This window comes from Leptopilina boulardi, unplaced genomic scaffold (assembly GCF_019393585.1).
Source record: "Leptopilina boulardi isolate dan_hultmark-lab unplaced genomic scaffold, ZJU_Lbou_2.1 LbouV2_302, whole genome shotgun sequence".
In the NCBI taxonomy this organism is placed as follows: domain Eukaryota; kingdom Metazoa; phylum Arthropoda; class Insecta; order Hymenoptera; family Figitidae; genus Leptopilina; species Leptopilina boulardi.
In genome coordinates this window covers 565,448-580,571 of record NW_026137866.1, presented here as the reverse complement: position 1 = coordinate 580,571, position 15,124 = coordinate 565,448, and the positions used below count along the sequence as shown (strand labels likewise).

The 15,124-nt window shown below is 31.9% G+C and overlaps 1 protein-coding gene across 2 annotated transcripts in view; it reads right to left on the bottom strand.

Annotated features, from left to right (window-relative positions):
• LOC127282706 (uncharacterized) overlaps positions 1-11,440 on the bottom strand; it is a 162,621-nt gene extending 151,181 nt beyond the window's left edge. Inside the window, exons 1-2 of one of the 2 annotated variants that reach the window (XM_051307140.1) lie at positions 10,415-11,440; positions 136-176 (exon numbers count right to left, since the gene is read on the bottom strand). The gene's annotated coding sequence lies outside the window, so the exon portion shown is untranslated. The remainder of the gene's footprint in view (positions 1-135; positions 177-10,414) is intronic. The other variant, XM_051307141.1, reaches the window with a different exon arrangement.
• Positions 11,441-15,124: the final 3,684 nt, after the last annotated feature.

Below are 15,124 nucleotides of genomic sequence, written 5' to 3'. Positions count from 1 at the left end.
GATTACACAGATATTTGCAATATTCATACAAAAATATCAAATGAAAACAAAGAAAGAGCTTCGTTTGTTGTGAAATGAATTCAATAGAATTAAAAATAAAATTTCATTAAAAACTTTTGTGTAATATTCACTCACCAAAAAATGCAAATATAAATTGATATTGTATCCAGACTGACCTGTAACAAACAAAATGAGTATCAATATATATATCTATTTTTATCTCAGCAAATAAAATAATTTTTAATTAATTGAAACTATTTAAAATAATAATTTTTTTATATAACAATCATTAAACATTTATTGGGGAAATAACCGAATAATAACGAAAACCGCGTTGAGAGAGCTAATGTTTCATTCTCTTCGTATATATAATCGAAAACACTCAGCTAGTAATTAAATACAATTAAGGGTCGATAGAAATTTGTCCTTTTATTGCCAGTGACCAGAACAAAATTGATCTAATCTATCTAGAACCGCCAAACTGTCAACGAAACATAGGGGCACTTCTACTACAAGTTATATACCCCAAAAGTATATCATGTTTCCTTGTATATAGCAGAAGTCAGTAATGGCTTTTTCTCTCTTTCTCTCTCTCATGAGGGTTCTTTTTGAATGAACAAAAGTTCGAATAAAGTACCTACCATTACTATCAAATCCTTCTTTTCTTCCTATCTTCATTCAGAAAACACAGAAATCGAATTTATTCTCTCTCTCTCTCTTTTCAAACAATTGGTAGCAATTGTATTTTACCAAATATATACTCGCATTCTTTACAACTATTTATCCAACTTTCTCATGACTTATAAAAGCCATTTCTTGTCTCAATAGTCAAATATATCTTATATAGAAAAAAAGCATTTCTTTTCATTTTTTTTTTACTTATAAAAAAAGATTGAATGAGCAATTTCAAGAAGAGATTCGATGCCATTTATGAGTATATATAGGTCTCCATTGTCTCTATAAGTATAATAGAGTTAATCTCGTGGTGATGTACCCGATATTCAAATGCCAGAGTGGAAATATCGTGCACGCCCGCAACGGTGGTCACTCTCATCGTGTGTGTGTGTGTTTGCTACTATACCAAAGGTATATGTGAAACGCGCGTGCCTTCAAAGAACATTTGCAGTAGAAACTCCCTTCTGAATAGGCACGAGTATATATTTGGTAACAAAGCGAGAAGAGAAAGGGACAGACAGAGAGGTGGCTTAAAACAGCAATATATCATAGAAACGTCCAGAGAAGTCATAATGCATCGAGGAACACACCCTATCAGTCATTTAGGTGCGAGAGAGTTCCAAAGGTCGGTAAACCTATGGGAGTACCACTTTCACCAAAAAGGTTTTTATAATGCCTAAGTTAGGACTCTTAACTGGTTCTAAAACAAATTTATTAAAAAGCACCCAAAAACAAGGAAAAAAATTTATTGTGACAACAACTCCAATTCTAGAATAGGCAAATGTTCTGTAAACAAAGAAAATAGTGTCCAGGTTTACCAATCTGAGTTCCGAAATGGAAACTCTGTTCTTTTTCTCTTGCCTGTTGCAATATACCTTCGCGCACCTGGTTTATAAATAATTACCCTCGATTACTTATGTAACAGTGTGAAAAATCGCAGCGAAATATTTCTACGTGCTCTGCTCACCAAATGTCCCTATACTAGCATTTTACATATTCTACACAACAATCCATTATCATTTAAAAAATATTTGACAATAAAGTAATTTGTACAAACAAATGTTTTTAAATCAGTTACGAGTTTAAACTCCAATTTGTTCCGCTCTTAACAAAATCGAAATTAACCTCATTTGTTCGAGTCGTAAAAAGATTTATCCTGTCTTTGACTCTTTAAAACTCCTTGACGATCACTAAAAAGTAAAACTCGGCAGAAATCAATGTCCCTGCTTCTTAAGGAGATAAAGAGACGGACGTTCTATATATCGGTTACTAATGCAACTTCACTGAAAGAGAGAGAGAGGCTTTAAACGCACAAAGCCGATTCTCACTCTACAAGAGGAGAAACTGCTTTAACAGGAAATAATCCATCGCACCCTTAGAAACGCCTGTCACGCTATGTCAAGCTCCTCGAGCATGTTCGAGAAATATTCTCGGTCTTCGAACGACTGTCACATAGGATCAACATTCTCTTTAGACACCTGGTCCCCCCTATTCGTTTCTTCCCTTAATATGTGTCTTCGCAATCCTTAACGATCATCGACACATTGTCGGAAATTAACTGACAGTCAAGTGGAATGAAAGTAGAGGGGAAACGTATAAATTAACCCAAAGAGCAGAAAACGATCCCTTAATACGTTATCAAAGTGGAGACGACACGAACATCTAACAGTCGTGTGACCTAAGTTAATGCAAGCAGGTGTACCTGTTTCAAACCTAATCAACAAGAACAATCTTCAAATCCTTTATTTCAAAAACTATAATTACAATTTTCATTTCAAAGAATTTTAATAATTTTCATTTAACTTTTAATTTAACATACTCTGAAATTTCCAGGTCTATGGCAGCATAATTAAAATAGAAATATTTTACTATATTGTATTTTTTAAAAGCCGAACCAGTTGGTTGTAAACTAGAATTGGATTCGGACCAACCAGTTTAGACGCACACGAAGAAACAGTGATTGGTGATGGGATTAAAATTCATCCTATTCTTCCTGACCAGTAGTGAATTTATAGGGCCACATGTGTGTGTGTGGTTCTTTTGGCCATTGCTTGTTACATATACATTCAGTAGTGGTGACGAGATTAACGTTGACGAAAGTAGATCGAGTCGCTTGTTCGATTACAAATGCATGATTTGAGGTGAATATCAAATGCAAAAAAAGGGGACTCTCTCTCTTGTTGGCATCTGCCCTAGAAAAATTCAACGAGGGGAATATAAGAGCATATGTGTTGCTTTTCTAAAGACAAAAATATTTTTTATTCATCGAAACGACTTTTAAAGTTGAATATTTTATGGTATATAGAAAATGACAACAAGCCAAGTAAAATGATATGTTTAAAAGAATAATAAGCTATACCTTTATCCACGATCAACGTTAAAAAAGTATTTAGTTTCTTTCTCTTTGAGTAAAAGAGTTAAAAAAAAGCCTCACCTGACTTTCACATAATTAAATATCTTTTACATAGATAAGATCTGTACCCCTTTCTATATAGAAGAGGTATCGTATTTCGCTTCTGTATTGGATGATCTGAAATTCGAGTATCGTATCAGCACGTGGATGTCGTTTTAGAAAGAAAAAAAAAACGGATAATATCGACACGACCACAAGTAACCCAGCACCTTGAGCTTTGTACTTCGATAAATTCCACCTGCTTGAAGAATTTATAATTTTGTCAAAAATTGTTAATAAAAATAAATCTGTCATTCGAATATACGGTTTTTATAAAGGATATGCTTGTCATTCGCTTAAAAGAATTATTTTAAAATTGCTATATTGAAATATCACCATTGTTATACGAACTCTCGTGAATCATTATACGCCCTACTATGTATAGAGCAAAAAATAAAAAGGGTCAGCACAAAATGCTAATTGGCTTCTAGATTCGTATCGGGTAACACTATTTTAAAATGCACAACAACTCAATATAATCTTAGTCTGAACTTATTCAAACAAGTGGTTTTCCTCGAACCCTTTCGGAAAAGAGAGAGAAAGAAAGAGCGATTAACTTTTTTTTTTCATCTTCACACAAGACACAATACCTTTTATAAGAAGCCATGGAGATTCATTAATATTTAAGGAGCGCACACGTGTCGTTCATAGCAAGCTAAATGGATTCCAGAAGCCATAAAGAATGGCTATGAGAGGCACGTTGCCACTTTACATTTTTGTCCACACCTTTGAAACTTGTTTTACATATTAGATTTTTTTTTATATATGATAATATTTAGGTTTAAAGAATGAAAAATCGAGGCAAATTTTGCGCCGAATGATATATATAAAATGGAATAACAAGAATTCAGTATAATAATTAGAAAATCAAGTCTCCCTTTGTGAACAATAGAAGATGAACCCGATTACTAGCAAAATTCGACCGCACACAATTGGCATGCAACTATTGCCGAGATTAGTCAGAGATCTCAATTTTCTCTATTCGTGAACATGGTAAATGTCCATGAACAAGGCAAGCAAATACTTGCTTGGTTCGAGCCACCAGTCATCAAGTTGAATCGAAGTGGCCGTATCGGTGCGTATACGCTAACGAACTAGCTACCAATTAACCAACGGGGATCCAACCAACCAACTGTATCGCCAGATAGGAGTCATCGTTTCACATCGATTACCAATTGAGGTCAAAACACAATCTCTGCCTTGCTTACGTTTCACGCGCCTTTTGTTTCTTGGAAAAATTAAAGATTCAATTAGGAAATAACTATAAACATAATCAGTTTATGCTCTATATTCTGTTTAAACTAAAACAAAGTTTATTTCCACTTTTTTAATTAACTGCAAGGAATGTTTTAATTAATTTTTTTTTTGCTAAAAATTTATTTTTTTTTGCGATTCAATTTTATTTTAATGTTTCAAAAAGCCACACAATTTTTTCTTTATGTGAGTAAAAAAATTTTCCAAAAATTAAATCCAACAAATTTGTAAGGGAAATTGGGGATTTTTCCTCTTTCACAAAACTTTAGATAAAGTGTGCCACTATATACAGAAGAAAATTGTATGTCTAAAGAATTATTTTCTTGGCAAAAATATGCTCAGCAACAACTTTGAATTCTGAAAATATACTTCTCTCTTGAAAAATGCTTGCCCTTATACTTTTCGAAGTATAACAAAGGTTGCCAACTTTTTCTTTTTCTAAAGAATAAAGTCCGCAAACCATGAAGGAGAAGAGAGGATGAAAACTCTGCGCGCGGGAAAAGACGTTCTAACTCTTCTCCACTCAGAGAAGTGGGGGGGAAAGGAGGAATGTTAAAAATTTTCAGACAGTTTATATAGAAAGAGAAGAAGAAGAAGAAGAAGGGAATGAAGTCGCGATGCCGGGAGCGGACACCGAGGCCCCCTTATCGCTCTCTGGAGACGCCACTTTGACGATTACAGAGGGTTCCGGCCCAAACGACACCGGATATAAGCACCGGATAAGAAAGTTGTGCGCGAGTTATGAAAAATGCAACAAGCCAGTTATCGACGGCGTGAATTTTTCATCGAGGTAACTGTAAGAGGCTTTATTCTCTTAGCCGTATATAAAATCTTATATAGTAGTATTTAAAAGAACTTAAAATTAAGATTGAATTTATATATAAAAAGAAATAATTGCAGCAAAATTAGCTAAATGTATTCTAAATCTTTAATGGGCCAACGCAGAATGAAATCTCTAATCGTAAATCTTAAGCTTTTACATGAGAGAGAAAAGGACAAAAGATATTTCTATCCTTTTCTCTCTCATGTAAAAGCTTAAGATTTACGATTAGAAATTTCATTCTGCTTAGGCTTAATATTAGTCTGAAATTTTTTGAATTAGTTAAAATGCTATTTTGCTGACGTTAGAATAATTTTTCTAAGTTGAATTTTAATGTATTTATCTCACAGCGATGAAAAATAAATTTTTTATCACTTTTCCATGTTTACACAACTTTTAGGTCAACTTCTCAAGTTTCCTCGAGTGCTATAAGGTCATTCTACTATACCCGAGAAAGAAGAAGTATGAGCATGTTCTCTGTGCGGATGTGGGAATTCCAAAGGAGCGTCGACAGGATAATTTATCCCCGTGTCTTCCAAGCAAGCGACATTATAGAAGGTCCCTATACTTGCACACACAACTTGAATTCATAACGAGTCCTTCGTCTTTTGCCCTATTCTCTCTTTCCCAATCTTTACATACAACCTCTTTTCAAGAGGTTTGTTCGTTTCTTTTTTGCTCTTAATTCGTGCACCCTTTTTTGCGTATTATCTCATTCTCTCATTCTCTCTCTCTCACTCTCTCTGTCGCAAAAAAAAAAAAGATTTAAAAAGACCCGTCGCATCTAAATACCTTGAAGCCAACTAAAGGGACAGAAATCGCACGCACGTGTAATTAACGCCTATTATAGACCCTCAATGATATTTTCATTCGAAAATCAGAATGCTTTCAAGCGTTTAATATTTGCTAAGGGGGAAAAATATAGGGATGGGAAATTTTGCGATAGACTGAGAGAAAGTGATGGGAAACGTGGGGTGTAAGAGTAAAGGGGGAAAGGAGGTTGAAGGTCATAAAAACACCCCTATTGTTATCATCGTTCCGCGAATCATATATGCACAAATATATAAATACCCATGTAATAAAATAAACATAACTAAAAAGTAAAAAAAAAAACACCATAAATCGAGAATTGGTACATAATTTTGTAAATTTGCATGCACGCGCGTGGCATTCATTCAGTTTTAGAAACACTCTTCTTTAGCGCAGCAACGATCGATGAACGCGCGCGTACATCGTTATATTACTAGAGAGAGAGAGCAAAGGTTTGAGTTTCACTTCAAATAATTCGAATCGATCCGCGGCATGTTTGACTGACGTTGATTTATTCGCCAATAGTAATCGACGTTTCTACGAGAAGCTCAAGTATACACACACACACATTTTGATTGAAGACAAATAAATTTCTGGTTATTAGGGCCCCTTCCCCCCCTCAACAAACCTAATCAATTATTTACACCCTTTCTACATGCCATAAAGGAATCAATAATTTATTCATACGTTTAATTTTTTTCCTAATGTTCACCAATCAAGTCTTATTGAAAGAATATACGATTAGTATTACTTTTTGTTTGTTCTGTAAATAAATGATAATTATCCTCTAATCTTTGACTTTCGAGTATAGTAAAAATGCAAATTTTGATAAAAAAAATTTTAAATTGAAGAATCCCTACGTGACAAACTTCTATATTTCTAGAGAGTTATAACGCAAAAAGGGGTTATCCAAAGGGTGATGAACGTATAACTAAAAACGACTCGTCAGCTTCCTGTTGGCGTACCGATTACAAGGCACTAATAACTATATAACAAGCAAGAACACGCCAACCTGATTCCTTTCTTATAATTATTTTCCGTTTCTTTTATTTTTAACTATCGCACCTCAGTTTCTCAATTGTTACCTAAGATAATCTATTTCCTCGCAAAGCAAAATCTTTCCATCCAATTAGTGATACAATTTAGTAAGTGAAAAATAATTTTAAAATACTTTTTTTTCTTCAAGCAACAAAAGAATTTTATTTTTATGCAAATATATAGTTAGCGCCTTTGTGCGGAATAGAAATATTAATCTATAAAATATATATGTATTTTATGTTATAAAAAGATTATAGTCGTATAAAATACAATAGGATCGTAAAATGTATTACGTTTTAACGAATGAAATCCTTCATCTTCTATATATATATATATAGAAGACTCTGCGCGGATAACATTTCTGAAACATTGAAACTTACTTGCCCGAAGTAAGACATTCAATTAACTTCTATACTCTTGATGGCTGAATGCGAACAGTTATTTCGAAGGACCAAACTTCTTGGGGGTACTTTAAACAATTGTTTGTTTCCCTTCAAGTCGACTTTCTATATATCATATACACACACCTATACTATAAAGGAGCAATTCGTTTATAACTCAATATGAGGCATTTCAAGTGAGATTTTCATTCAAAAAATTTTTTTTTTCTGATACGTTAAATTAAAAAAAAATTCATAATTTTTATCAAATAAAAAACGTATTTCTTATTTTTAATACAGATTTTAAAAAGAAAATATTAAATGAAAATCCCACGTGGAATGCCCTACTGAAAAAAAAATTTATTTGATTCAAATACACGATTACTTGAGTATTATCAAATAAATATTTACTTGAACCAAATAATTTTTATTTGAATTAAATAAATTGTATTTGAACCAATAATTTCTGTATTTGAAACAAATACCATAATAATAATTATTTGATACAAATAAATATTTATTTGACAATATAGTCAAGTAATCGAGTATTTGAATCAAATAATTCTTTTCTTCAGTGTAGCGTCATCTTTTATTGAATGACTGTTTCGTTCAACACAAAAAACGACTGTTTAGTCTATATGTATGTCAAGTATCAAAACATATTATATACACGGAAATCCAACGTGTTGAATCACAATTGGCTTTTATTTAGAAAAGTGATTTGGCACTATTCCCACAAGTCTCATATTAATCATGATTTGATTTATAATTCTTCTATTTTAGGATATTGTTTAACATTCCTTCAAAACACTTTTCTATTATCTTAAATAATAATATCAAACATCAAGAAATTGATTTTTTTTTCACAAATTTTTGTTTCAACATAAAAAAATGCGAAAATAAATTACAAAATCTTAAATTCTTCTACACTTAGAGAAATTGTATATTTTTCTCCGAGCCTACTAACTCTTTTATTTGTTTGCAAATATATTTTACTTCATTTAAATAAAACATTTATTTGAGCCAAAGAAAAATTTATTTATGACAAATAAAATTTTTAATTACGCCAAATAAATAATTTAATAGGCACTCTGAGACAAATATATATACGTTTATTTAACTCAAATATATTTTATTTGGTTCAAATAAATCATTTCTCTGTGTGTATAAATAATTCATGAGTTGATTTTTAATTAATTTGCTAAAAAAAAATATTTAATAACAATGGAATTGTTTGTATATTTATTTTAAGAATTTATAGGCTACAAGAGCAAATATTTATAGAGAAGGAAAACCGAGTTCAAATCTTATTGTTAAAGACCATCGACTGTTCGTGGTCACATTTAGATAATCACTATTCATAGAGTATAGGACTCTAGTACATACTGCTATAGTGCACTGTTCTATTGTGCAGTGTTATCACAGACTAAGGTCATTAGTACCAGAATGATAAAGTAACATCGAGTTAGAACACCAAGAGGGTAGGAGATATCATTTTGGTTAGAGAATATACAGAACTAATGCTCTTCTTGTACCTAATTTTAATGGTATCCGTGGTCATTTTGTCCCCATTGTATTATAACTCAATAAAAAAAAATAATAATAATAATGCAAACTGTACTGAATCATAGAAACGAAAAAAAATAGATGTAATAAAAATTAATGTTATTACAATAATAATAATTATTAAATTATTATTATCATAATTATTTTTATTATTATTATTATTATTATTATTATAACCTTATAATATAATAACAGAAAAAATAATATTTTTCAACATAAAAATTTTTGTTTTTTAAAATAGTACAATAAATTTTTGTAATTGAGAAAAAATTTACATAGGTATATAAAAAACAATTAATCATTTAAACTTTTTTCAAACATTTCAATTTACCTTTCTGTATATATATATATATATATATATAGTAATATTGGTTTAATTTTCAAAGTGAACATATTAACATTTTGCGTAATTTAATTAATATGTATATACACGTCTATATATAGTATTACATTTTAATTAAACTGAAACACCTTCATCAATAAATATATTCAAAAAGATTTATTTATTTATAATTATCGTTAACATTGAATTTAATGCAAATGGTAATTATACAATGTTATTCAAATTATTCATATATCATGAAAACGAACATCATTCAGCTTATTATATTTATTATGGTTTCTGAATAACAGTTGAAAATTAATTTCCTTATTAATATTGTATTAAATTAATTTTTTATAAAGTTAAATGTGAAAAGATTAATAAATAATTATAAATATAATAATAATAATAAAAATGAATTTGTATATTTTATTTACACGTTTATACTAACTTTTTTTAAGATTATGTTCTAATTTTTTCTATAAAATTTTAATTCCAATAGTATTATTTTTATAATCTAACATTAATATTTTTTTTAAACAAGCAAATACTTTTCTTATTATTGAACATAACCTATAATTAATATTTATTAGAAAATATAATTACCCTCAATTATTTTATTAAAAATACCTCTATATCTTCAACACTGAGTAAAACAATTTTTTTCTCAATAATTATTGTACAAATTGAGATAAAAGTTGAAAACAAATGAACTTTACATTTTCACATAAATCAGGGATTATAAAAACCAAATGTGTCAACAAAATTGTCCTACTAATGTAAATATGTACGCCATTTTGTTTATTTATGCCGCCAAAACAGCTGTTCGTGAGATACAACCACAGCAAATAAATATTTGAATAAAAAGTTAAAAAAGAGGCTCTAAAATATTAATTTGAATTCTATTTACTAAATCACCCTTCTCAAAAGAAAAAGAAAATACATTCTGAAAAGCAGGTAAAAAATTGGTCTAACCTCTCAACAGTACCGGCCTTTTTTTTAGACATATATGGGTATATGTGTGAAATCAATCTTTCGGTCCCACAAAAAACCACCCGAAACAGATTTCATATTATAATATATAAAAGAAAACTCACCATCATTGTTGATGAAATCCTGTAGTAGTAACCCTCGTCGAAATCCACTTGACACTGGACAATCTTTGAGAGGAATTGATGCTCGATTAACCCTTTGTCGTTAAATCCGCTTCTTTCCATATATGTAAATCGACGATTTTCTTTTTTTTTCACTAAAAGGCGACAAATCTTAAATTTATATCCTTAATGCACATTATATCACACTCTATTTCTTCCGTCACCGAACATTATTGCAATAAAAAACTGTGAAAAACATCCTAGGATACTCCATCTTTAACGTCCAATTAATAACTGACAAAAAAAAGGGGGGAGGTGATTGAGAAGAAATATTTCCACTTTGGCGGGATTAATGTTCAAATCAGCAACAATGATATTTAAACAACGCGTCCTGATTGGTGGACTTTTTTTAGGTTTTTTTTTTTTATTCTTATGTTGGCAATGACACTTTCAATAGAGCTTTTTTTTTGGAAATAATTCCGGAAAATTATTCACGTATAACAGAAAACCGGCACCTCGGACCAGAAAGGCAACGATCGATTCTACCACCAAAAGCAGCGTGCTACTACAACTGCTTTTCCGCCCTTGCACATTTTCCGGCAAAAACTATTGAAGCTTTCCACGAGTTTTTAACGGTATGTTTGTATCAAGTACTTCCGGTTTTAAGCTCTCAATATAAGTATAGAGACAGTAAAGAAAAAGGCTCTCACAGAGTTCGGGTGTTTCTCTTGTGTTTAGAAAGAAGAGAATATTCACGTGCCTCACTCATGAAGTGTTCGCCCCGGACTGAAAGCTGATACTGAACTATGGAGCATCCGAGGCGAGGCGAATCGAGTCGAGTCGACGCGACGGGAGGAGAAATTCAGTCGAAGTCGTTCGCAGGGGGAGAATTTGTACATTGGAACTGTATTAAAAGTGTGAGTATAGTACAAATAATTTCACCTTTCAATTGTAATTTTTGATGATTTTCGAGAGATTTGAGTGTAATTGAATTGTCACCTGGAAACTTTCCAACTACTTGCGGGAAAACGATACATCTTTGGTAAGTCATTTGTTTTCTCACATAAGTCTTTGTTTACATTTCTTTTGAAGGGGTGATTGTGGTCAAAGATAAAGGTTTTTGTCACTATTTACAATTGACACAGCAGTTTTGAATATTAAATTAAATTCTGATTCATATATATATTTTAATGTAAACAATTTTACCGTTTTCTAGGTTATGTTTGTCCCGCCAAATAGATTATAAAAATTATTTGAAATAGTTTTAGTGGAATTAATAATAAATATTAATTAATAGAAAAATAGAGGTTAATGTTTTAGTAGAGAATTGTAGCACAGCAAACTTTGTACGATAAAAAGGTGTTTTTTTTTTTTGGTATTTTCGCTAAAATTAAAATTGTAAACGCTTTCAAGAGGTTTTCTTTTTAGTAGTGGGCAAATTTTTTTATTGTTGAAAACATTCATTTATCAAATTATTTTTGAAAATTTTTCCAAGCAAAATGATTTATTTAATCATATTAATTTGATTGATTACGTGTAGGCGTCTCCTTTGTTCTTTTCGAACAAAATATGACAATGGATGGAACTCTTGGATATAGCTTCGAGACTCTTGACTCCCAAGACATTGAAGGGGGTAAACCGCGAGAGAACTTTAAACCCGCTGAAATCGCTTTAAGCGATTCCATCCCTCGATTCCTTGGAAAGTCTGGCGATAGTTTCACCCTAGGGAGAGAGGATGGCCGTTCAAATCGAAAGCGAATTACTCCAAACACCACCTTCGAATCTCATAAGAACAGCTAAACTCATTAGACGTTTCAATCAGAAACAAATGAGTTCCAAGATTAGTAATTTAATCATAGCGATCATTTGGTAATTCAATTTTATATATAGCGGAGATCTTTTATAAAAGTATAATCTAAATCATTGCGACGATTCAATCAACTCTCGCTACTAAAAGGATTATGAAAAATCATTTAGTGACGTTAATGGATTTATTATCTTCTTTTTTCTTCATCTCTCTTTCTCTATAAGAATTATATTCAGACTTCTTTGCTTTTTATGCATTGGCATTTTATATATATATAAATATATAGGTTTCTCCCAACGAATAGAAACGATATTTTGCACGATTTTCCTGCTTCTTCAATTCGACCCCGCGAGCACGCACGTGCCATGTATTTTGCGAAATATTTCTCAAAACCTCTCGTAAGGAACACTCGGCAAAGTTCGACCAGTGTAGAATTTCAAAATATCTCTCCGTAAATTTTCAGCTTCGAAACTCGCATGTCTGAGTTATTCAATGCTTGCAAATTGAAAGAAAAAAAGAAACCTTTACTTTATATATAAAATGGAACTTGAGAAAAATCGAAACTTTGTATATAGAAGTAGTATTTAAAAAAAAAAATTGTTTATTACAAAAAATATAACAGAATCCTTTTTTAAGGTCTTACACTCGTCTAAGAAATTGAAGCATAAATTTTCAATTTCTGGACGAGAAGAAACAGAATGCTGATTAGAGGAAACAAGGAAAATTGGCAAGGACGTAACAATTTTTGGATTAGAAAAAAATAATACCGATGGGACAAAAGAATTATATTAAGAAATTGAGGCATAAATTTTGGATTTCTGGATCAGAAAAAAATAAAATCGATGGGACGAAAAAATTACATTTATTAAGAAATTGATGCATAGATTTTGGATTTTTGAATGAGAAAAGAAAATGGAGCGAATAAATTATTATGGAGAAAACAGAAGGTTAGTATTATTTTTTTATTAACATTTTATTTACTTAAATTTTGAATTTTTCTAATTTTAATTGAATTGTTTTTCTCTTTTCTATATAGAAAAAATAAACTATTGTACATTATATATTCAGTTTTCAGTTGAGAGTTAAATTCCAGAATTTCTTTTCGAATTGCATCAGTCTTTCTTTTTGTCTCTTCTTTTCTGGGGAAAAAGATTTCCCTCTAAAGTTGGAAACGGTCTCTATTAGCTCCATTTTCGGAATTTGCTATTTTCCGCCGTTGGACCTGAAGCGTATATCGTTTCTTTATCTCTCTCTCTCTTTTTTTTCTCTTTTTCTTCTTTCTGCATTTGAAATGCATGCGACATCGAGTCTCGAAACAGGAATAGAAATCAAACGACTAGCGTAAGGTTTCGAGTTTCGATTCAAACCAAACTGATAGCACCGCGAGCACTTGCTCCTGGAACCACACAACACGGGTCCGGATAATAACACGAGGCATCCCAGTAGAGAGAGAGAGAGAGGCAAACCGCATCCCTTCGATATACACATCACGTATTGGGTGTACACACACACATACACGTACACTAAGTTGCACCTGTGCCTCCTACGGATACACAACTCTCAATGTTGTACCTGTGTACACCGAAGGAGACGGGATCGGCTACAGATCCTTCCCGAGGGATGCATTATACATGTGCCCCTCTCCTCTCTTCTTTTTCGAGACCAGAAGGGATCGTCTTGGCTTTCTCCCTTTACCGCTTCAAGATTGATAAATAATATTATTTCCTTTTTTCCCTCGGACTTTTTCTTCTATTCTTCCTTCCTTCCTTCCTGTTTTTCAAACAGTTTTCAAATCATTTCCGATTCACTGTAATTTTCGCAGATATGTGAAAAGGTCAAATTTATTTTTTGCTGTCCATTTTTTTTTTTTTTTTTTGACCCTTCACGTTTGTCGTTCTTGTATATACGGCTTAAAGGGACTAGATTCCATACTTTTGCGAAAATGTCGAGCATTTTACCAAAAGATATCACTTTTCAATCCTCACTGAGCGCGCAGGCTCTTAGAATTTTCAATTCCCTATACTTTAAGACTTGGGGCTCGTAAATCCCCCGGTGAATTCGAAATTGAAATTAGGTTCCCTAAAGCTTTGCGGTTTAGAGGGTCTTTCTCTCTCTCTCTCTTTCTCTCTAAACCCTTTCATTTTGAATTAAACCCTTAGAGTATTAAATTTAATTGTAATCTTTGTGGTATAAATTTGTACAGTAACAATTATCACTGCTTCGGTTCGTTTATTATTGCTAATTTTTTGAAAAATTTTAGACAAAATTTCTTTTTTTCTATATACAATTGATAGAAAAATTTTTTCCTAATAAATTCTAATCATTCTAATATTCTAATGATTCTTTGATTAAATTAGAATAATAATTCTTGTAGCTTGTTTTTCTAAACTTGATTTCGAAAAAAGGTATAAAAAATTATATATGCTTATTTGTAAGTCGTTGGAGTGTAGAAAATGAACCGCAGTGAACATCCTTGGAAGATCATAAAATTTCTATTTCCCAGGGTAAAGTAGTAGATAGGTTCTAAGAGCACGTGGATCAGCAAGTGGCACGCGTCCGTCGTAATTCAGTTTGAGATCGATAACAACGCGATAAGTGTACACGAGAACTCTCTCTCTGGTGTATATATATAGGAAGACGGCAAATGTGGTTGTAGTGGTGAATCGGAAAATGGCCCTGCCTTCTAGTATCGGTCCTCGATTATCGGTTCTAAACGCCGACCCTCCTCTCGCCAAAGTGCGTCCTCTGGATGTCTCGTTCACAGTGTACCTATATATATATGTATGTATACCCGTATATGAATTCAAGTTACCCTATAATAACGAGCATATCAGGGTGGGGGGGTCAGAATCATACGTTAAGTACCGCGACCCATAATGGTCCCTTGTTGGGGTAACAGAGAAATG